Source organism: Scyliorhinus torazame, chromosome 2 (genome assembly GCF_047496885.1).
Source record: "Scyliorhinus torazame isolate Kashiwa2021f chromosome 2, sScyTor2.1, whole genome shotgun sequence".
NCBI classification, from domain to species: Eukaryota; Metazoa; Chordata; class Chondrichthyes; order Carcharhiniformes; family Scyliorhinidae; genus Scyliorhinus; species Scyliorhinus torazame.
The window spans coordinates 91234097-91257974 of NC_092708.1; the positions used below are offsets into that span (position 1 = coordinate 91234097).

The 23878-nt window shown below is 45.5% G+C and overlaps 1 protein-coding gene across 2 annotated transcripts in view; it reads left to right on the forward strand.

Moving 5' to 3' along the window:
* The window catches only part of grb14 (growth factor receptor-bound protein 14), a 364132-nt gene that overhangs the window by 54310 nt on the left and 285944 nt on the right, over window positions 1-23878 (forward strand). For both annotated transcript variants that reach the window (XM_072474138.1, XM_072474117.1), the window contains exon 2: window positions 6709-6837. The gene's annotated coding sequence lies outside the window, so the exon portion shown is untranslated. The remainder of the gene's footprint in view (window positions 1-6708; window positions 6838-23878) is intronic.

Here is a 23878-nt window from a genome sequence, read left to right on the forward strand (position 1 = left end):
GGTGGGAGATTGTCTGGCACCAGGGGCAAGGGCCACCAAGCTAGCTGGGCGGGCTAGCTTACGGAAGCGTAGTGGGGGGTGAGCAGATGTTAGGCTTATCAAAGGGGCTGATTTACTTTGTGCTGTAGGGGGGAGGGGGGAAAAATGTTCCGCTCACGAGGGAGGGACTTTTGCTGAGGGACAGTGAGGAGGTCGGGGGCGGAGGCTGCCTGGTGGCGGGCCGGTGGAGGCGTGGGGCACGGGCCGGCGACTGGCCCAAGAGAGGGGATGGCTGGTCGGGAAGGGGGAGGGGGGCAATGAGCCCCCCAACTAGCCTGATCACCTGGAATGTAAGAGGGCTCAATGGGCCGGTCAAGAGGGCACGCATGTTCGCGCACTTGAGAGGACTGAATGCGGACGTGGTAATGCTGCAGGAGACGCACCTTAGAGTAGCTGACCAGGTTAGGTTAAGGAAAGGTTGGGTCAGACAGGTTTTTCACTCGGGACTGGACTCAAAGACCAGTGGGGGTCGCGATTTCTGATCAACAAGCAAGTAGTGGTTGTGGCGGGAAGAATAGTTTTGGATGTGGAAGGCCGGTACATTATGGTTAGTGGGAAATTGGAGGGGGTGCAGGTGGTACTAGTAAATGTGTATGCCCCAAATTGGGATGATGTGGAGTTTATAAAGAGGATGCTGGGGAAGATACCGGACCTGGATTCGCATAAACTGGTCATGGGAGGGGACTTTAACATAGTTATTGATCCTGGTTTAGACCGGTCAAGCTCAAAAATGGGCAAGGTGCCAGCAATGGCTAAGGAGCTAAAAGGGTTCATGGAGCAGATGGGGGGGATGGACCCATGGAGATTTGGGCAGCCAAGAGTAAAGGAGTTTTCATTCTACTCACACGTGCATAAAATGTACTCCCGGATCGATTTCTTTATTCTGAGCAGGGCTGTACTGACGGGGCGGTGGACCCGGGGTACTCGGCGATTACAATCTCAGACCATGCTCCACACTGGGTCGTCCTTCTGGTTAGTAAAGACAGTAATCAGCGCCCGCACTGGAGGTTAGACGTGGGGCTTTTAGCGGACGAGAAGGCGTGCGGGCGGTTAAGGAAATGTATTCAGAATTACCTGGAAGTCAATGACACGGGGGAAATTTCAGCAGAGGTGATCTGGGAGGCATTGAAGGCGGTGGTTAGAGGGGAGCTGATTTCGATACGGGCTCACAGAGAGAAGGTAGACAGGACAGAGATGGACCGACTGGTAAAGGAGATGCTCCAGGTCGACAGGAGGTATGCGGAGACCCCTGAGGCGTGGCTTTTAAGAGAACGGCGGAGGCTACAGGCGGAGTTTGGCTTGTTAACCACAGGGAGGGCAGTAGAGCAGCTGAGAAAGGCGAGGGGGGCGATTTATGAGCATGGAGAGAAGGCCAGCAGAATGCTTGCACAGCAGCTTAGAAAGAGGGAGGCAGCCAGGGAGATAGGGAAAGTAAATGACGGAGGTGGGAACCTGGAGGGAGACCCAGCAGGGGTGAATAAGGCATTTAAGGAGTTTTATAGTAGGCTCTATGGGTCGGAACTCCCACCGGGGCCAGAGGGGATGTGGCACTTCCTAGGGGGGCTGAATTACCTGAAGGTGGACGGGGAGCTGGTAGAAAGGCTGGGGACCCCGATCGGGATCGAAGAGATAGCAGATGGGCTGAAGGCCATGCAGTCGGGTAAAGCCCCGGGACCGGATGGGTACCCAGCAGAGTTTTATAAAAAGTTCGCTGGGATATTGGGGCCGCTGTTGATGAGGACATTCAATGAGGCAAGGGAGAGAGGGGTGCTCCCCCCGACGATGTCATAGGCCATGATCTCACTGATTCTGAAGCGGGCTAAGGATCTGGAGCTGTGTGGGTCCTACAGGCCGAGATCCCTATTCAATGTGGACGCCAAACTGTTGACCAAAATTTTGTCCTCTAGGATTGAAGACTGTGTTCTAGACATGATTGGGGAGGGCCAGACGGGGTTCGATAAGGGAAGGCAGTTGGTGTCGAATGTAAGAAGATTGCTATATGCGATCATGATGCCCCCAGAAGGTAGGGAGGTGGAGGTAGTGGTCGCAATAGACGCAGAGAAGGCTTTTGATCGAGTAGAATGGGAATGCCTTTGGGAGGACGATTTGGATTTGGGCGGGGCTTTATTGACTGGGTCCGGTAGCTGTATCAGGCTCCTGTGGCGAGCGTACGGATGAATAGGACGACATCGGACTATTTTAGGCTACACCAGGGGACGAGACAGGGGTGCCCCTCTCCCCACTATTGTTCGCGCTGGCTATAGAGCCACTGGCAATTGCGCTGAGAGCCTCAAGGGGCTGGAAGGGATTGGTCCGGGGGGGAATGGAACACAGAGTCTCGCTTTATGCAGACGACCTGCTCCTGTATGTCTTGGACCCAGCAGAGGGGATGGAAGAAATCATGAGGATTCTGGGGGAATTTGATCGGTTTTTGGGATACAAACTAAATATGGGGAAAAGTGAGATGTTTGCGATCCAGGCAAGGGGACAGGAGAGACGATTCGAGGAACTGCCGTTTAGAGTGGTAGGGGGAAGTTTTAGGTATCTAGGCATCCAAGTGGCGCGGGAATGGGAATGGTTACACAAACTTAATCTGGCCCGTTTGGAGGACCAAATGGAGGAGGATTTTCGGAAGTGGGACGCACTCCCGTTGTCACTAGCTGGGAGGGTCCAGACGGCAAAGATGACGGTCCTTCCGAGATTGCTGTTTGTGTTCCAGTGTCTCCCATCTTCATTCTGTGGTCCTTTTTTAAACGGGTTAACAACATTATCACGGGCTTTGTATGGGCGGGCAAGACCCCGCGAGTAAAAAAGGGATGATTGAGCGGAGCTGGGGAGAGGGCGGGTTGGCACTGGACAACTTCAGTAACTATTATTGGGCGGTGAATATTGCCATAATCAGGAAGTGGGTGGTGGGGGGAGGGTCGGCATGGGAGCGTATGGAGGCGGCATCATGTAAGGGCACCAGCTTGGGGGCATTGATAACGGCGCCTCTGCTGTTCCCGCCGGCACGGTACTCCACCAGCCCCATGGTGGTGGCAGCACTGAGAGTCTGGGGGCAATGGAGGAAGCATGTGGGAGCAGAGGGAGCATCGGTCTGGTCTCCAATCTGTAACAACCATCGGCTTGCCCCAGGAAGGATGGACGGGGGGTTTTGGAGATGGCAGAGGGCAGGAATTGAGAGGATGGGGGATATGTTCATAGAAGGGAGCTTTCCTAGCTTGAGGGAGCTGGAGGAGAAATTTGGATTGGCGAGGGGAAACAAATTTAGGTATCTGCAGGTGCGGGACTTCCTACGTAGACAGGTCTCAACCTTCCCGCTCTTACCACCAAGTGAGATTCAGGATAGGGTAGTCTCCAGAGTGTGGGTGGAAGAAGGGAAGGTCTCCGACATCTATAAGGAGCTCATGGGGTCAGAGTACACGCAGACTGAGGAGCTGAAACGTAAGTGGGAGGAAGAGTTAGGAGGTGAGATTGAGGATCATCTCTGGGCGGAAGCATTGAGTAGAGTCAATGCGTCCACAACATGTGCCAGGCTCAGCCTGATACAGTTCCAGGGAGTTCACTGGGCTGACATGACAGTGGCTCGGATGAGCAGGTTCTTTGGGGTAGAAGATAGGTGCGCAACTGTGCGGGGGGGCCAGCGAACCATGTCCACATGTTTTGGACATGCCCAAAGCTCAGGGGATTCTGGCAGGGGTTTGCGGACATCATGTCCACGGTGTTAAAAACAAGGGTGACACCGAGTCCGGAGGTGGCGATTTTCGGGGTGTCGGAAGATCTGGGAATCCAGGAGGAGAAAGAGGCAGACGTTATGGCCATTGCTTCCCTGGTGGCCCGGAGGCGGATATTATTAGCTTGGAGGGACTCAAAGCCCCTGAAGTCGGAGGCTTGGCTATTTGACATGGCTACCTTTCACTGTTTGGAGAAAATCAAGTTCGCCTTGAGAGGGTCATTGCTCGGGTTTGCGGAGGTGACAACCGTTCGTCGACTTCTTTGCAGAAAATTAAACGTCAGCAGAAGAGTAGGGGGTTAATGAAGGGGGGACCTGTAAGGGAGGAAGCAGGCTTTTTGCACTATGCTTATAGACTTATGTATGTTGTTTATTTTGTCGTTGTTGTAAAACCAAAAATACCTCAATAAAATGTTTATTAAAAAAAAGAGTACCGTCTCCATTCTCAACTGCCTATTTTGGGAAAAGCCAGCTGTATATTTAGTGTTAGGCAGCAATACCATGGGGAAACTCTAGACTGTTGAGTGAGCATCTAGCTGAATCTCCATCTGTATTTCTACAGCTACAATGTTCTGGTTTGTAAACTATGTAAAGTTTTCAGGTGTTTTGATTTCCACAACTGTCCTGGTAAACCTCAGAGGTATTGATTGAAAGAGTTATCATATCAGCATTAGGGAAGCTGTGTGAAGAGATAATAGGGGAAATGAAATGGTATATGTGAATAAACGTACTACTCATGCAGGGGATAAACGCCAACATGGACTTATTGGGCCAAATAGTTTATTTCTGTGTTGTATTCCCGAGTGTAGCATTTGTGGATTTGGTGTTAATCTCCATTTGGACAAATTTGAGGAGAGAGAATGGAGGGAGGGATGAAGGTTGATGAGCCATTTTCCAGGCCTGAAAATTGCCTTTCTTAAATTAGTAACCGGAAGGCAAAACATCTGGTCGGATGAATAATTTAGCTGAATTGGGAAGTGGAAGAATAGTTAATTTTAATCAAGAATTTTGTATACAACCTTAAATTAGGATTTGCTGGTTAACATTCTTTCACTTTGTCACTCTTTCTTTCTCTTCAATATCTTCTAATCCTCCATTCATTGATGGCCATTCCTTCTTTTCTGAATTGCCATCCAAATACCATTTCATTGTCATCCATTTTCTATCCACTTTATGTTGTTAGTCTGTCTTCCTTCTCATGAGTTTGGTAGCTAATGCATTGGAGTCAGTCTTTCTATCTTCTTGCTCACAAGAGTTTCTCTCTACAGTATATAGGGGCGACAAACCCGGCCATTATCACTGGGAATTGGATTTGGATTTGGGTTTATTGTCTAGTACAGTGAAAAGTATTATTCTGCGTACAGTCCAGACAGATCGTTCCATACATGAAAAATATCGGACCTACGATAAATACACAATGTAAATACATAGACATAGGCATCGGGTGAAGCATACGAAGTGTAGTGCTACACAGTAGAGAAGATGTGTGGAGAGATCAGTTCAGTCAACAAGAGGGCCACTCAGGAGTCTAATAACAGCGGGGAAGAAGCTGTTTTTGAATCTGTTTGTGCGTGTTCTCAAACTTTTTTATCTCCTGCCCAATGGAAGAGGTTGGAAGAGAGAATAACCTGCGTGGGAGGGATCTTTGATTATACTGCCTGCTTTCCCAAGGCAGTGGGAGGTATAAATGGATGGGAGGCGGGTTAGTGTGATGGACTGGGCTGTGTTCACGACTGTCTGTAGTTTCTTAAGGTCTTGGGCCGAGCAGTTGCCATACCAGGCTGTGATGCAGCCAGATAGAATGTTTTCTATGGTGCATCTGTAAAAATTGCTAAGAGTCAATGTGGACATGTCGAATTACCTTAGTTTCCTGAGGAAGTATAGGTCCTGTTGAGCTTTCTTGGTCGTAGCGTCAACATGGGTGGACCAGGACAGATTGTTGGTGATGTGCACACATAGGAATTTGAAACTGTCAACTATATCGACCTTGGCGCCTTTGATGCAGACAGGGGTGTGTACGATACTTCGCTTCCTGAAGTAAATGACCAGCTCCTTAGTTTTGCTGACATTGAGGGTTAGATTGTTGTTGTTACACCACACCACGAGCTTCTCTAACTCCCTCCTGTGCTCTGATTCATCGTTGTTCGAGATCCGACCCACTACGGTCCTGTCATCAGCAAACTTGTAGATGGAGCTGGAGCCACATTTTGCCACACAGTGTGTATAGGGAGTATAGTAGGGGCTAAGTACGCAGCCTTGTGGGGCCCCAGTATTGAGGACTATTGTGGAGGAAGTGTTGTTGTTTATCCTTATTGATTGTGGTCTATGGGTCAGGAAGTCGAGGATCCAGTTGCAGAGGGAGGAGCCAAGTCCTAGGTTTTAGAGTTTTGATGGGAGCTTGGCTGAGATTATGGTGTTAAAGGCGATGATGTAGTCAATGAATAGGAGTCTGACATAGGAGTCCTTGTTATCGAGATGTTCCAGGGATGAGAAAAGGCCAAGGAGGTGGTTGTGGCAGTTTGCGAATTGCTGTGGATCAAGGCATTCTGGGAGTATGGAGTTGATGTGTCTCATAACCAACCTCTCGAAGCATTTCATGATTAAGACAATATGAAAAGTTGCGAGAGGAATGGGATGGGAATAAAGACCAGGAATGTTCCTTTTTAAATATCAGCAAATGCAGAATGGGCCTCCAAAACATTGACTCAGTGTAGAATGCATATTATTTGCATATGTATGACTACTGCTTAATGTGCACATTCCCAACAGTGTTTTAATAAGTCCATGGAGCAATCACACCTTTATGCAGTACAAAGACATATCCTTGCAGAATTTAAGTATATTTTGTTTTTTATTCAACTTTATTTACATTTTATTATATTAAATATTGTTGCCATTTATGGTAATTAAAAGCATGTTGTTCTTGTTCAATCTAGGGATGTAAGGAGAAGAACAAAATGTTGGCTTTGCCACCCATTAAAAATCCTTTCCCTGAGCATTGAATTTCTTCCACTTCAGTACTGGCTGCTAGTTCGAAGCCTATGGCCAAAAAGCACAGTTCTTTGGTAAGTACGATAGCTTTCAAATACTCATGCTTGATGTGGGTAATTTATACCAGATCTATAAGTATCATAAATAGTTTAATCTAATTTAATGTAGGGCTTTCAGTTCCTTTTATTACCTTTGGTAAACTATAGTTGCTCACTAACCTGACCTAGGGCAAAATTATGTTGATCTTGTGAGACTAATTAATGCTGCATGACTTCAATAAAATAGATTTTAATGAACATATAAACACAAATGACTAGCGTGTATTTTCAAAATGACTACTCATGGACTTTATTAGTAAGACCATAAGACATAGGAGCAGAAGCAGGCCATTCGGCCCATTGAGTCTGTTCCGTCATTCAATGCGATCACGACTGATCTGATATGGGGAAGATTCTCTGGCCTCCCAGTGGCATGTTTGTTGATGGTAGCAGGCAGCCCGCCAGCCGTTGACTGGCCACGGGATTTCTGATCCGCTGCTATCATAGAATCATAGAATTTACAGTGCAGAAGGAGGCCATTCGGCCCATCGAGTCTGCACTGACCCTTACAAAGAGCACCCCACTCAAGCCCATTTATCTACCCTATCCCCGTAACCCAGTAACCCCCACTTAATCTTTTTGGACACTAAGGACAATTTAGCATGGCCAATCCACCTAACCTGCATGTCTTTTGACTGTGGGAGGAAATCGGAGCACCCGGAGGAAACCCATGCAGACACAGGAGAACGTGCAGACTCCGCACAGACAGTGACCCAGCCGCGAATCGGACGTGGGACCCTGGAGCTGTGAAGCAACTGTGCTAACCATTATGCTACCATGCTGCCTTGTCAATGGGATTTCTGATTGAATCTACCCGACACCACCGGGAAACCTTCACTGGGGGCGCGTCATGGGCGGGACAGAAAGATCCTGCCGGTGTGAACAACCGGAGTTTCTCCCACATGATAACCTTCAACTCAACGTTCCTGCCATGGTATATATATATTAAAATATTTTAGATAATTAGCATTTGGAAGCAGTTGTGCGTAAGAGAATCTGTTGGATTTAATAGCCCAGGTTTTACAGTGGTAGTGACGAGGAAACTGTCAGAATTCATTATCGTTAATCAACTGAAACTGACAGCAACTTTGAGTTTGCACAGCACCTCATCTTCCGATTAGGCACGTCACAACAACTTCAGACTGTGAACACTCTTCTCCACCTTCACCCCATTTTTATTTCTATCAATTTATTTTCATTTCTTCCATCGAACTGTTTCCCCTGCCCCCACCCCCTCACTTGGGCCATCTGTTCCCTGTTTCTAGTTGCCCTTTAACACCCTGCTCACCTTTATTCTGCCATTTACACATTCTAATCTCTTTATGTGCTACTATCAGCACCCTTCTTTGACTTAATCACCTCATTTGCATTCCCTTTGTCTTTCTGTCCATGGCTTTGTCAATCTCCACCTATCGCTGGCCCTCTACCCAGCCCCACCGTTCCTCGCACCCCCCCCACAACAGTATAAATATGACCCTATTTCCAGCGTTGACAAAGCGTTATCCAGACTCAAAACGTTAGTTCCCTACTCTCTCTCCACAGATGTTGTCAGATCTGCTGAGAATGTCCAGTATTTTCTGTTTTTGTCTGAATTTACACATGTGCAGAATAAGACACAACTCCAGAAGCTGCTGTCAGCGATTCTGTGCTTCTCTAAAAGAAATGCTACTGAGTTACCCACACGCATCCCCCCCACAACCTCCCAAAGAAGACCAATTAATTTGATGAGAACTTCCACGTCTGACTATAAAAAAATCTTTTAAAAGTCACACCTTGTTGAATGAGATGTTACTGGATACTTAACAGCGTACTAACTTCATAATTGCTGCTGAACACTCTCAGTGGCCCCAAAAGCTAATTTTATATTTAGATTGCAATTTCACCACACATAATTCTGCACATTTTTACAAAGTTACATTTGTTTTAGCTTGTATCTCAATACAATCCCAATGATTTAGTTTGCCATCTGTAAAGTGAAGGTATTAAGGGCTCTTAACATCCTGCTTTGTTGTGTCAATACTAGTGGGGTGGGTTTCTTATGTTGCCTGACATCACTGCTGTTGTACACAAAGACATCTCCTTCAGTCGGTGTCACATTTAAACTGCGGGTGGAATGGTAATAAACCACATCGGGGATCTCTATATCTTTATCTTTGAGGTTCACAGTGAGCATTGTCTCTTTGTTGCTGGTTACAAAATTCGGGTTTGTATGCATTACCATGTTCAAACGAGTAATAATGGGAGAAGTTGCTTTGAATTTTGACCTGCTGATTTTTTTCTTTTATCTCTAAATGCTTTGGCAGAGATTTAATTATGTCAACTCTTTTTGCGAAATGCAAATAAAATTTGTGGCAGTAGGTGATATTCTGTTGATCGTGCTTACTCCATATAACTGATCAAAAATTGGCTGTGCAAAAGCTATTGGCACAGATTTTGCTTTAGAGATGACAGTTAGGCTAACAATGCTCACTGTTATTAATCTGTAAATCGGACAGCAACATCTGGACTCCACACGTGTACATAGTTCAAGTGCTTAGCTCCGCTGTGGGCTAAACTATAACAATACCTCCGTTTAGATCCAGCATTACTGGCAAGGGGAGATGGTGGTGTCATTGGTAATATCACTGGAGTAGTAATTAGAGACCCAGAGTAATGAGGCTCAGGCCATGAAACTTACATTTTGTTGTTGTTGTAAAAAAACAATCTGCTTCACTAAAGGCTGCCATCCTCACCTGGTCTAGTTTACATGCAACTCCAGACCCACTGCAATGAGGGGCTGGTTTAGCACAGTGGACTAAATAGCTGGCTTGTAATACAGAACAATGCCAGCAGCGCGGGTTCAATTCCTGTACCGGCCTCCCCAAACAGGCGCCGGAATGTGACGACTAGGGGCTTTTCACGGTAACTTCATTGAAGCCTACTTGTGACAATAAGCGATTATTATTATGTGAGCTGCCCTCTGAAAATGGCACGCCACTCCTATCAAGGGCAAAAAGGTGATGGCAACAAATGGTGGCCTTGCCAGCGATGCCCACATTCCAAGAAATAATGAAACAAAGATCAGTGCAGGGACGTGAAGTCGTGATACTTTCCCACTAAATATGGATACATTCAAGAGAAAGTGAATTTTTAACTCTATTGTCCATCATAATTGCTGCCCAAATAACGTCTTCGTTTGTCTGCCTCTCTATCAATCCCATTTTTCTTTCACTTTCTGAGCATATTTTGTATCTAAATTATACCGCCTAGTTGTCTGGTTTAGACGCAGGGAGGGGCCTCTGACTGACACCATCCCCTCACTCCGACTTCCATTCCAAGCTGAAAAGTCCCAGACCAGACAACCCCTCCTAACCCAACTGCCACCCTACGCACTTACCACACCCATCCTACCTATTTACCTCACCCACCCTACCCACTTACCGACCTACACATTCACTAACGCAGACATTGTCAAAGTGGGGGTTGCGACCAGCTAAAAGAATGCGGGTGCACTGCACATGCGTGCTCACTTATCAATGTGCCCAGCGAGAAGCACCACCTCATCCTGGCGCAGCGTGCTGACCCAGAAGAAGATTTTTTCAAAAAATTCAATGCAATCATCTTGCCTGAGCAAGGCAGAGAGCAGGTCACGCGCCCCAAACGCTAACGTTACATGCTTTGGGCACGATTGCGAATCCTCCATTTTGTCTGCAGCAAACAAGTAAATAAGAACCAAGCAAGCTCACCTCTCGCATTAAAGGTAAGAGAAAATGGTGGGTCGCGAAGGATGGCTGGCATGGGTCGTGGAGGTCGGCCGGCGTGGATCACGAAGGTCGGCCAGCGTGGGTCACGAAGGTCGGCTGGTTGGTAAAAATGGGTCCCTGGAAGAAAAGTTTGAAAAACTCTGCACTGACGGAGTGAAAAATCTGTTGAATATGTCTGTCCCAAAGCTTTTCAGTGTGTTGGTGAACAGTTGTTCGAATGCAGCAGCTGGTGCAATGCAAAGAGGGCATGGCTGTCTTCCTCCTATGATCCTGGACACCAGGAACTGTTTCCAGCGAAGGCATGGCCACATTTCTGAAGAAGCCAGGATCGGCAGACCCAGCCAGAAATGTGGACCTCCGTGTGGCACAGAAACGTAGGTAGAAAATTGAAAGGTTTGGTCAGATGGCCAAAAGCTTAGTCAAAGGGGTAAGTGTTAAGGAGTATTGAAAAGGAGGGAAGAGGGCAAAGAAGCAGAGAAGTGGAGGGAAGATATTATGGTTTGGGGCCCATGCCTGTCATTTTCAAACTCGGGGTCACGACTCGCGGGTGGGTCATGGCTGGGTGTTGGAAGAGGTGCGGCATTCTCGATTGCGGGAAGAAGTGCCCAACGACTGCGACCGGCTCTTAAAAATATGCGCCGTGACAAGCTTTCATGTATTCTGGCTGTCTTGTGCATGCGTGCCCCCTCAGCCTGATGTAGCAGTGAACAGATCCGGAGCCCAACGGGTAAGACCGCCTCCTCTGGAATTCAGTGCGCTGTCCCAAGAGCAGATTTTTAAAAAAATCACAGGAGTCTCCCTACCAGAAGCCGCAACAGAGATCAGGTCACATGCCCCGTACACTGGCGTCACGTGTTCTGGGCCCTAAATCACCGAAGAGAGATTCCACCATTTTGTAGCTGCCAGCAAGGAAGCAACAGGACTGGAGAATTTAAAATGAATTGTTTCATAATAAGGAAGAGATGGCCAGACACACAAGCAGGCCACAATCTCACAACTAAATCTGCTGGAGAGAGCTGCTGAGGAGAGTCTAGGGCAGGACGAAGCAGTGCTGAGGTGAGCTCAAGGACCACTGGTGAACAGCCCACTAAGAAAAAGCTGAAATCAGGAACAAGGCAGTATAAAGATGATTTCCTGAGGTATTTATTCATTGTGCCAATGCAAATCAGGATGCAACAAAATAATTGTGGGTCACAAGGTTCAGCCGGCGTGGGTTGCGAATGTCGGCTGCCGTGGATTCGAGGGCCGGCCGGCGTGGGACATGAAAATTGGCCGGTGTGGGTTCGAGGTTCGGCCGGCGTGAGTCGCAAGGGTCAGCCGGTGTGGGTCCCGAAGGTTGGCCAATTGGTAAAAGTGGGTCCCGGGGAAAAAAAGTTTGAAAAACACTGGCCTAGGCAACTGAGATCTCAGCCACCGATGGTGGGGAAATTATAATTTGCAATGCACAGTAGACTAGAATTACCTATGTAATAATAAGCCAAGATACAGAGAATTGTGAGGCTGGAGGAGATTAGAGATATCGAGGGGCAAGAGAGCTCTGAAAAGAAGGATAAGAATCTTAAAATTAAGACGTTGCGTTAACGGGAGCCAGTGTAGGTCAGCGAGCACAGGGCTGAGAGGGGAATGGGACTTACTATGAGTGAAGGTACTGGGCAGCAGAATCTTGAATGATCTCAGGATAATGGAAGGCAGAAAGTGAGAAACCAGCAAGGTGTGCAATGATATATTTAAGTCTAGAGGAGACAAGGACCCGGCGAAGGATTCAGCTTCAGATAAGCTGAGACAGCAGCAATGTCAGGCAATCTTACAGAGGTGGTCTTAGTGATGATGTGAATATGAGGTCGGAAGCTCATTTCATCTCGGGATCAAATGTGACACCAATGTTGCAACCAGACTTGCTTAATCTCAGACTGTTGCCTAGGAGAGGGATGGAATCAGTAGCTAAAGAATGGAGTATAGGTGGGGCCTGAAACAATGTTTTCCCAATATTTAATTACAGGAAACCTCTCATCTAGTACTGGTGTCGGATAACCAGTCCGATAATTTAGCACCAGTGAAGGGGTCAAGAGAAGTGGTCATGAGATAGAACTAGGTGTATATGTGAAAACTAATGATGTGTCTTCAGATGACATTGTTGATGTGAAAATGGAAGGGTCCCTGGATACATCTTTGGGGGACATCAGCGATAATAGTGTTGGGGCAGGAAGAGGAGCTACTGCAAGTGATTCTGGTTAGATTGATCAGAATGACCTACTCTGGTTTTCAAAGATAGAGGGGTCTCGGAGAAGGATGGTGCGGTCAACTGTGTGAAAGATTGCACAAAGATCGAGGAAGGAAGGTTTATCTTGGTCACTGTTCTGGAAATAAAATAAAACCAGCAGTACAGCTTTTGAGGCATGTTTTGTTTATATGGATGTGTATTCCCCAGAATTATTCCCGTTAGATTCTTTTCAAATTAGAGAAGAGGTTGGATGTCCAAAGGAAATTTTCCACATTGCCCTAATATCATGAGGCTTCCCCGGTATTCTATTATTTTCAATCCTCAGTTCCATATCATAAGACCATAAGACATAGAAGCAGAATTCGGCCCATCAAGTCTGCTCCGCCATTCAATCCTGGCTGATATTTTCCTCATCCCCATTCTCCTGTATTCTCCCCATAACCCCTGATCCCCTGATTAATCAATTATCGGCCACTTCTCCACTTGTTATCTAACCCTGCTTTTTTTCCTCATTATTCTTTCTCTCAGATATTGTGTATCAGTACACACAGCTTCTGTTCCACTTCCACTGCAATGCCTGAATAATTACATGTACACAGGGCAATGAAAAATTCTGTTTATTTCAGTTCTTCAAATACACTGTCTCCGTGGCAAGTAAAAGAAATAGCAAGGTTAAATTGCAATAGTAACATTTTTTAATGTGATGGAAATAGTTGAATCACATAACAGTATGATGACATGAGCATTAACAGCAAAGTGATATAGTAAGCATTATATGGCATGAGTATAAACGTGCAAGACCACATATATATCGATATATATTGGGCAAATTCTCTGGCCACGCCCGCTCGGCGACCGGAAATTCCTGCCGAGGTCAATGGACCTTTACATTGTCCGCATCCCGCCTGTGGTGAGTCCATACTTTTTTTATTTTGTCTAACCTTAACTCTTACACTATATAGTTTTCTAATTAGAATGCACCACAGTGTGGATGGTGGCTAGTCAGAAGGAATAATTTTTGTGCCATTTCTTTGTTATTGTAATATTGGCACTGAACTCACCAACAATGTTACAATAAAATTAAGTCCTTTCTAAAATAGAGCTACAACAAAGTAGCTTTCTACGAATAACCTTTGCTAAGCCCAACTTTTATCAATCCATGCTGCATTCAGCAGCAAATATGCAGCTCATAATTGGGCGTACCGTTCCACAATATAAAGTAAGCATGTGAGTAAGTAAAATGTTAAAATCTATTTAAATCCGCGAATTGAAGACAATTCATATATTGAAGTTACTATGGTGTGAATATTGAAAGAATCCACACTGATAATGACTGCCTGTTGCACTGTTTTAATGTCTGAGCTTCAATGTACAAAGTAGTGTTTCATCCAGAAGATGTTTTGAAACTGCTATTCTCTGAGGATTACACAATAGCTGTTTCACTTGCTGAAATGGATAATAAAGCTGCTTACCACTTATGCATTGTGGTAGTATGTATTGGGGGTCATGTGGGACTAGAAGCCCTAGTGTCATTGGCTGACAGATCCCGGGTCCTGGTTGGCCGTTGACCTCAAGCTCCGCCCTGAAGGCGGAGTATAAGAAGCCGGAGTCTTCCCCCACAGGCCAGTTTACTATCGAGCTGCGGGGGAACAGACATCGACTTCACTCTATTCGTCTCATGGAGTCTTTGTGCGCTACATGCATGAATGGTGATGAACATCTGTACATAAGGACAGTTTCATTACTAATTTGCTGGCCTACTCATTCTTTTTCCCCTAACAGCAATTAGTTACTTAACTGAGTTTTAAATCAGTATTACTGTACTTTTTAATCTGGTGTGTTTATGGTGTAGAATATGAGGGTAGATGGAGAAATATGTATAGTGCATGTGTAGTAAATGAGGAAAGAGATGTGTGACAAGGATATCACACTCAATCTGGCTCTACCCGGTTTGAAGACTCAGTGGAGTGCTCTTTACAATTCGCTCACATACACATGCATCTAAAACCTATCTAAGGAGTACTCATTTGTGACTTGATTAAACTATTCTGGCTTACTCGCGGTGTGGTCTTTTAGACTTTCTCTCTTAGTTGATCATACATTCAAGACACCTACTCTACCATTGTGATGTTCTTTCAAGACTATTTGATTCTACAAATTATTATTTTTTCTACCTGATCAGACAGGTGTCCATGGATTAGCAGTTTCTTCCCCAACATCTCTAATTAGCTAATAGCACAGGCTTGGTGAATGCTGCCACTGTCTTGAACTGTATGCCTGAGATACATTCGCTGATGGTTGGGGGCTGGTCAGAGGCTGCTTGTGTACGTTGAATGGTTGATGTATCCTTGAAAGTCATCAATTGCAGTGCTGCCTGATGACCAGCACCCTTCATTTCCAGTTTAAATGGCATCGATGACAAAGCAAAGATTTTAAAAATTGCAATCACCATTGATTATAACTGTAGGGGTGGGGAAACAATAATTAATTTCTTAATACTTCAACTAGGGAAGAATTGCGCAGAAGTCCAGGAAATTATGAATTCTTGTGAGTGATGACGTAAGTCACTAATCCAATAATTTGCTTTCTCATGCTGTGACGTGACTACGCCATAAGAATGGCTTCCAGGAAGGTTATATCATAACTTGCCAAACATTTTTCTATTATGTTATTGTAGATTTGAAATTTGGGCAGAAAACCCACTTTGAAACCTCTCATTCAGTTGGTATACTTTGCTTACCTGAACCTCGGTACTACGTTGTGTGCCCAGTGCAAGTTTGATTATTTCATGGCTTAATGTGATAATCTATTCTTGGGAATAAAATAATTAATTATGCTGCCTAGTTTTATGATGACATGGTTGGCGGCAGTCCCTAAAATTTTAAATATCCCTTATTCAAAAATGTAGCAGGGTAGCAGAAAATGGCTTGATGGATTATTTCAGATCTTTTTTGTACGAGAATTAAAATCGAGTTTGATTAGTTGCAAACCTGCCTGTTCTCAGTTTGGACCACTAGGTGGAGTGTTTCAATATATTAAGCTCAATCCATTCCCGGAAAGTGAAGCAGAAGAAATGAAGGCAGTGCTGTTATGGTTGGCCTGGAATTATTATTTCCACTAATGTGCTCAAGTCCTGCAAGGGTCATTGGCTAGGATTCAGGAATCTTGCTGAACTTTTCCTCCCTAGCATGGGAAACTGAGGCCAATTGCTGCATGCCAACCGCTGCTCTGGCCAAGATCAGCTAATTTAGCACAGACTGTATCAAAGTTGAGATCTTCTGGACTGTAAAGTTTAGAATTTCATCAAATTATGTTTTTTAATCGTTTGGGGGAAAAAAATTGGGTCAGCTACTTGGACGCTTGTTTTAGCATCAGCAACGATTTCAGTGACTACGTAGTGGCCAACATGGCGGGCAGGCCACTGTGAAGTTGGGTGAGCTGGCTATAGGATAATGTGGCCGGTGATAGAAAAAATGGCAATGCTTTATTGCAACCTGCCAGATCCTCTGCAAATAAGGTAGTTTTGAATCCGGCTAGACCATAATCTGCCATCCAGTTCAATAGTGTGTAGTATTTATATACTCAAAAAAAACAAATCCAATTTAAGCTCTAAATGGCATTGCTGGTTAGCTGTCTTGTCAAAATATATTGAGCATCTTTGGGAATTTAATACAGTTTCAGACATTGGTAACATTTTTCCTATAGATTTAGTAAGCAGTGGCAATAATGTTGTGTTTTGCAACAAAATTCAATGCTAATAGCCAATCACTGAAGATAAAGGCTGGCATTCCATAGAAAGAATGTACTTGGTTCATGCTCGGGGTTTGGAATAGGACATGAACCCACAACTCCGATGTGAGAATGCTACTATAGAAGCATAGAAAATAGGAGCAGAAGTAGGTCACTTGGCCTTTCGAGCCTTCTCCGCCATTCATTGTGATCATGGCTGATCATTCAGCTCATTAACCTGTTCCCGCTTTCCCCCCATATCCTTTGATGCCTTTAGACCCAAGAGATATGTCTAACTCCTCTTGAAAACATGCATTATTTTGGCCTCAACTGCTTTCTGTGGTAGCGAATTCCAAAGGCTCACCACTCTGGATGAAGATATTTCTCCTCATCTCAGTCCTAAATGGTCTACATAATATCTCAAGACTGTGACCCCTGGTTCTGGACTTGCCCCACCATAGGGAACATCCTCCTTGCAGCCACCCTGTCTGGTCATGTTAAAATTTTATAGGTTCCCATGAGACCCCCCTGATTCATCTGAACTCCAGCAGATATAATCCTTTTTATTTTTAAATATTTCTTTATTCTCCTTTTTCGCATTTTCTCCCAAATTTACACCCACCAACATAAACAATAATCAGTAACACATATGTCAATCCCCATATCAATAACAACGATCCCACCAAACCCAAAACATTCGGCCACATGTTCACATAAACAACTGACAAAAAGGAATCAGGAATCACCCATAGCCACCATTAACACCCATCGCCCCCCCCCCCCAACCACACCACCCCCCCCCCAACTAATGTTCGATGTTATCCAGTTCTTGAAAGTGCATAATGAATAATGCCCATGAATTGTAGAACTCTTCTGTCCTTCCCCTCAGTTCAAACTTAACCTTCTCAAGAGTCAAAAATTCCAACAGGTCCCCCCGCCACGCCAGGGCACAGGGTGGAGAGGCTGCCCTCCATCCCATCAGGATCCGCCTTCGGGCGATCAACGAGACGAAGGCTACAACATCTGCCTCCGCACCCGTTTCCAACCCTGACTGGTCCGATACCCCGAATATGGCCTCCCGGGGGCCGGGGTCCAGTTTAACGGTGCACCACTTTAGAAATTACCCTAAAAACCTCCTTCCAGTAATCCTCCCGCTTTGGACAGGACCAAAACATATGAACGTGATTAGCGGGGCCCCCCCCGCAATGTTCACACACATCTTCTACTCCTTCAAAGAATCGGCTCATCCTCGCCCTCGTGAGGTGTGCTCTGTATACCACCTTCAGCTGTATCAGCCTCAACCTCGCGCACGAGGTGGAGGCATTCACTCTCCGGAGCACCTCACACCAGAACCCCTCCTCCATATCCTCTCCCAACTCTTCCTCCCACTTTGCTTTGATCCCTTCCAGTGGTGCTTCCTCCTCTTCCAAAATAGCTCCATAGACCACCGCTGACACGACCCCCTTCTCCAATACCCCTGTCGTCAGCACCTCCTCCAGCAATGTGGAGGCCGGCTCCTCCGGGAAGTTCTGTAACTCCTTTCTGGCAAAATCTCGAACCTGCATGTATCTAAACATTTCCCCCTGCTCCAGCCCATACTTCGCTTCCAGCTCCTTCAACCCCTAAGAAACAAATCTTTCAGTGTCTTAATCCCTTTCTCCTCCCATTTTCGAAAATTTCCATTCCACCTCCCTGGCTCAAATCTGTGGTTCCCCCGAATTGGCATTTCCCTTGACCTTGCCCCCAACCCGAAGTGTTGGCGAAACTGTCTCCAAATTCTCAATGAGGCTATTATTACCGGACTCCCTGAGTACTTCCCCGGGGCTATCGGGAGCGGCGCTGTTGCTAGTGCTTTCAATCCCGACCCCCTGCACAAACTCTCCTCCATTCTGACAGCAAATATAATCCGAACCAACTCAATCTCTCCTCATACGCCATCCCAGGAATCAGCTGGCAAACCTTCACTGCACTCCCTCTACAGCAAGAACATCCTTCCTCAGATAATGATACCAAAACTGCACACAATATTCCAGGTTTGGTCTCACCAAGGCCCTATATAACTGTAGCAAGACAATCCCTGCTCCTGTACTCAATTCCTTTCTCTATGAGTCGCACATCAGTGGTAGGAAAACTGTTGGAGAATATTCTGAAGGAGAGAATTAACCTCCACTTGAAAAGGCATGGGTTGATTAGAGATAGCAAGGTTTTGTCAGAGGGAGGTCATAAAGCCGTAGAATTTACACTGCAAAAGGAGGCCATTTGGCCCATCGAGTCTGCACCAGCCCTTGTAAAGAGCACTCTACTAAGTCCATACCTCCACCCTATCCCCATAACCCAGTAACCCCAGCCAACCGTTTTGGACACTGAGGTCAATTTAGCATGGCCAATCCACCTACCCTGCACATCTTTGGTCATGCCTAACAAATTGGATCAAATTCTTTGATGAAGCAATCGAGTGTGTGGATGAAGGAAGTGCAGTTGACATAGCTTATTTGGATTTCAGCAAAGCCTTTGACAAGGTCTCACATGGGAGACAAATTGAGAAGGTTGACATGTATGGAATTCAAGGAAACTTGACAAGGTGGATCCAAAACTGGCTCAGTAGTAGGACATAAAGGGTGCTGGTAACTGGAGGCAGGAGTCCAGCGGCATACCACAGGGATCAGTGCTGGGTCTCTTGTTGTTTGTTATATATATAAATGATCTAGATAAGAACATGGGGGGGAATGATAAGTACTTTTGCAGATGACACCAAGAATGGGATGGTGATAAACAGTAAAGAAAAGGTTACAGGAAGATATAGATGGGTTGGCCAGATGGGCAGAGCAGTGGCAGGTGGTATTTAACCCTGTTCAGTGCGAGGTGATGCACTTTGGAAGAAGAAACAGGACAGGGGAGCCTTTAATGAATGGCAGGACACAAGGAAGCTTAGAGGAACAGATGGATTGTGAGGTACTTGTTTACAGGTCCTTGAAGGCAGCAGAGCAGGTGAATAGGGTAGTTAAGAAGGCATATGGAACTCTTGCCTTTATTAGTCGTGGCATAGAGTATAAGAGCAAGGATGTTATGTTGGAGCTGTACCGAATGTTGGTTAGGCCATACCTGGAGCACTGGGTGAATTTGTGGTCACCTCACTATAGGAAGGTGATTCCATTGGAGGGGGTGCAGAGGGGATTCACCAAGATGTTGCCTGGGATGGAGCATCTTAGCTATAAGGAGAAACTGCATAGGCTGGGATTGTTTTCTTTAGAGCAGAGAAGGCTGAGGGCGGGGGGGGGGGGGGGGGGGGGGGGGGAGAGAGGGGCGGGGGTATGATTTGGCTGTATAAGATTGAGGGGTTTAGACAAAGTAAATAGGAATCAGCTTTTCCCCTTGGTTGAGGGTTCAATCGCAAGGGGGCATAGTTTTAAGGTGAGGGGCAGGAGATTCCGAGGGGATTTGAGAAAAATAAATTTCACTCAGAAGGTGGTCAGAATCTGGAATGCACTGCCTGTGGCTGGAAACCTTATAACCTTTAAAAAACACTTGGATGAGCACCTGAAACACCATTACATTCAAAGATATGGGACAAGTGCTGGTAAGTGGGATTAGTGCGAGATATGGGGCAGTGCAGACTCGATACACTGAAGGGCCTTTTCTGCATTGTATGACTCCATGATGGTCAACATACCATTTGCCTTTTCTCACCATCTGATGCACCTGCATGCTTTCTTTCAGTAACTGGTGTATGAGGATATCCAAGTCTCATTGCACATTCCTCTCTCTCAATCTACAGCCATTCAGATAATAATTTTTGCCACCAAAGTAATAATCTCACATTTATCCACATTGTACTTCCACAGCCATTCATTTGCCCACTAACTCAACTTGTCCAAATCACACTAAAGCATCTCTACATCTTCCTCTTAGCTCACCCTCCCATCCAGCTTGATGTTATCTGCAAAGTTGAAGATATTACATTTAGTTCCTTCATCAAAATCATTAATATACATTGTGGATAGCTGGGGTAGTAGCATTCATACCTGCAGTATCCCACTAGTCAAAGCATGCCACATGGAAAAAGACCTGGTTATTCCTGCTGTCTATCTCCTGTTTGGCAACCATTTTTCTATCCCTCTCAATACACTATTCCCAATCCCATGCACTTTAATTTTACACGCTATTCTCTTTTGTGAGACCTTGTTCAAAGCCTTCTGAAAGTCCAAATAGACCACATCCACTAGCTCCCCCTCATCGATTCTACCAATTACATTCTTGAAGAATTAGATTATCAGGCGTTGGGGATTTATCGGCCTTCAATCCCATCAATTTCCCCAACACTATTTCCCTACTAAGTCTGATTTGCTTCAGTTTGTACCTCTCACTAAACCCTGTGTTCCCCAACATTTCTGGTACATTATTTGTGTCTTCCTTTGTGGAGACAGAACAAAGCATGCATTTGTTGGTCAGCCATTTCTTTGTTTCCCATTATAAATTACACTGTCTCTGACTTCACCAACCTTTTTTCTTCCTATAACTATAGATGCTTTTCCAATCAGTTTTTATGTTCCCTTGGTCTTGTACTTTATTTTCTCTATTTTCCCCTTTTTAATCAATCCCTTGGTCCGCCTATGCTGAATTCTAAACTTTTCCCAATCCTCAGGTCTGCTGTTTTTTCTGGCCAATTTGTATGCCAATTTCTGACCAATTTGTATCCAAGTCCAGAGGACATGGATGGTGTTTCAGAACTAGATCAGAATTTGTGTCAAAGGAAAAATTTGTTTTGCCCCAATTGTGAATTCTGTTTGAGCACAGTTAAACAGGAATTACGATATGCTGCTTTTAGAACATATTTTACAGTTAAACCTTTCATTATTTTAATTGCAAGTGTGCTTTTATTGTTTGACAATAAGGGAAATGTGACTTGGGTAATTTCAACCTAACCTGCCTGGCAGGAAATTGACTGGTTCGGATAGAACATAAATTCTGTGAGGTGCAAGAAATGGACGGCTGATTCGATTCAGCCTGTTTCCTGCTAAGCAGGTTCAGTTATAATTACCTCTGTTCTTTGTCAATAGTGCAGCATTGTATACAGAATGTTAGCTTCTCTTCAGACCCAAATTTTGGCTGAATTTCATAATTATCTCTGATCATTTGTCTTTAGTAATTATTTAAACAAACCTCATCCAAACCACAGCACAGAAAGTCTCTTACCTGCAATAACGTGAGGTATCACTGAGGTAGCTTCTTCTATAACAAAGAGGTATATTGGAAACAACAATGAAGTCTAACTATGTAAAGGCACAGAGGTCTATCATTCAGATCTTTTTGCCTTTACCTCTGAGTCCACACTACCCAGTCCCTGGCTCCCAGGGCCCTGCTGTTTTTCCACGGGTGCTCCTGCAAGATAGGGCCCGATCGGGTCATGTGGTCCGCGAAATCATCTAGATAGGAATAATATGATCAGGGATAGTCAGCATGGCTTTGTGAAGGGTAGGTCATGCCTCACAAACCTTATCGAGTTCTTTGAGAAGGTGACTGAACAGGTAGACGAGGGTAGAGCAGTTGATGTGTTGTATATGGATTTCAGCAAAGCGTTTGATAAGGCTCCCCACGGTAGGCTATTGCAGAAAATACGGAGGCTGGGGATTGAGGGTGATTTAGAGATGTGGATCAGAAATTGGCTAGCTGAAAGAAGACAGAGGGTGGTGGTTGATGGGAAATGTTCAGAATGGAGTTCTGTCACAAGTGGAGTACCACAAGGATCTGTTCTGGGGCCGTTGCTGTTTGTCATTTTTATCAATGACCTAGAGGAAGGCGCAGAAGGGTGGGTGAGTAAATTTGCAGACGATACTAAAGTCGGTGGTGTTGTCGATAGTGTGGAAGGAAGTAGCAGGTGACAGAGGGATATAGATAAGCTGCAGTGCTGGGCTGAGAGGTGGCAAATGGAGTTTAATGTAGAGAAGTGTGAGGTGATTCACTTTGGAAGGGATAACAGGAATGTGGAATATTTGGCTAATGGAAAAGTTCTTGAAAGTGTGGATGAGCAGAGGGATCTAGGTGTCCATGTACATAGATCCCTGAAAGTTGCCACCCAGGTTGATAGGGTGGTGAAGAAGGCCTATGGAGTGTTGGCCTTTATTGGTAGAGGGATTGAGTTCCGGAGTCAGGAGGTCATTTTGCAGCTGTACAGAACTCTGGTACGGCCGCATTTTGAGTATTGCGTACAGTTCTGGTCACCGCATTATAGGAAGGACGTGGAGGCTTTGGAACGGGTGCAGAGGAGATTTACCAGGATGTTGCCTGGTATGGACGGAAAATCTTATGAGGAAAGGCTGATGGACTTGAGGTTGTTTTCGTTAGAGAGAAGAAGGTTAAGAGGAGACTTAATAGAGGCATACAAAATGATCAGAGGATTAGATAGGGTGGACAGTGAGAGCCTTCTCCCACGGATGGAAATGGCTAGCACGAGGGGACATAGCCTTAAACTGAGGGGTAATAGATATAGGACAGAGATCAGGGGTAGGTTCTTTACGCAAAGAGTGGTGAGGCCGTGGAATGCCCTACCTGCTACAGTAGTGAACTCGCCAACATTGAGGGCATTTAAAAGTTTATTGGATAAACATATGGATGATAATGGCATAGTGTAGGTTAGATGGCTTTTGTTTCGGTGCAACATCGTGGGCCGAAGGGCCTGTACTGCGCTGTATTGTTCCATGTTCTATGTTCTATGAAAGATTGCCCCTTACAGGGGTCACGCTACCTCAACCTGGAATACTATTTGCTAATGTGTGTAAACAGCATTCCATGTAATGTGTAGAATGGCTATCCCCATAAACCTTTATTCACAAAAGGATGCAAGGATAATTCAGGTAATTACAGGCCTTGAGTCAGTGGAAGGGAAATTATTGGAGAGGAGTCTTTGAGACAGGATTTACTCCCACTTGGAAATAAGTGGACGTATTAGTGAGAGGCAACATGGTTTTGTGAAGGGGAGATCGTGTCCCACTAAGTTGATCGAGTTTTTCGAGGAAGTGACGAAGATGATTGATGAGGGCAAGGCAGTGGATGTTGTCCACATGGTGATGCACCCGGATGATGCCTGGGATGGAACATTTAACTTAGGAAGAGAGGTTGGATAGGCTGGAGTTGTTTTCGCTGGAGCAGAGAAGACAGAGGGATGACCTGATCGAGGTGTACAAGATTATGAGGGCATGGACAGGGTCAGTTGAAGGGTCAGCCATGAGGGGTCACAAGTTCAAGGTGAGGGGCAGCAGGATTAGCGGGGATTTGAGGGAAAACCTTTTTACCCAGAGGGTGGTGATGATCTGGAATGAACTGCCTG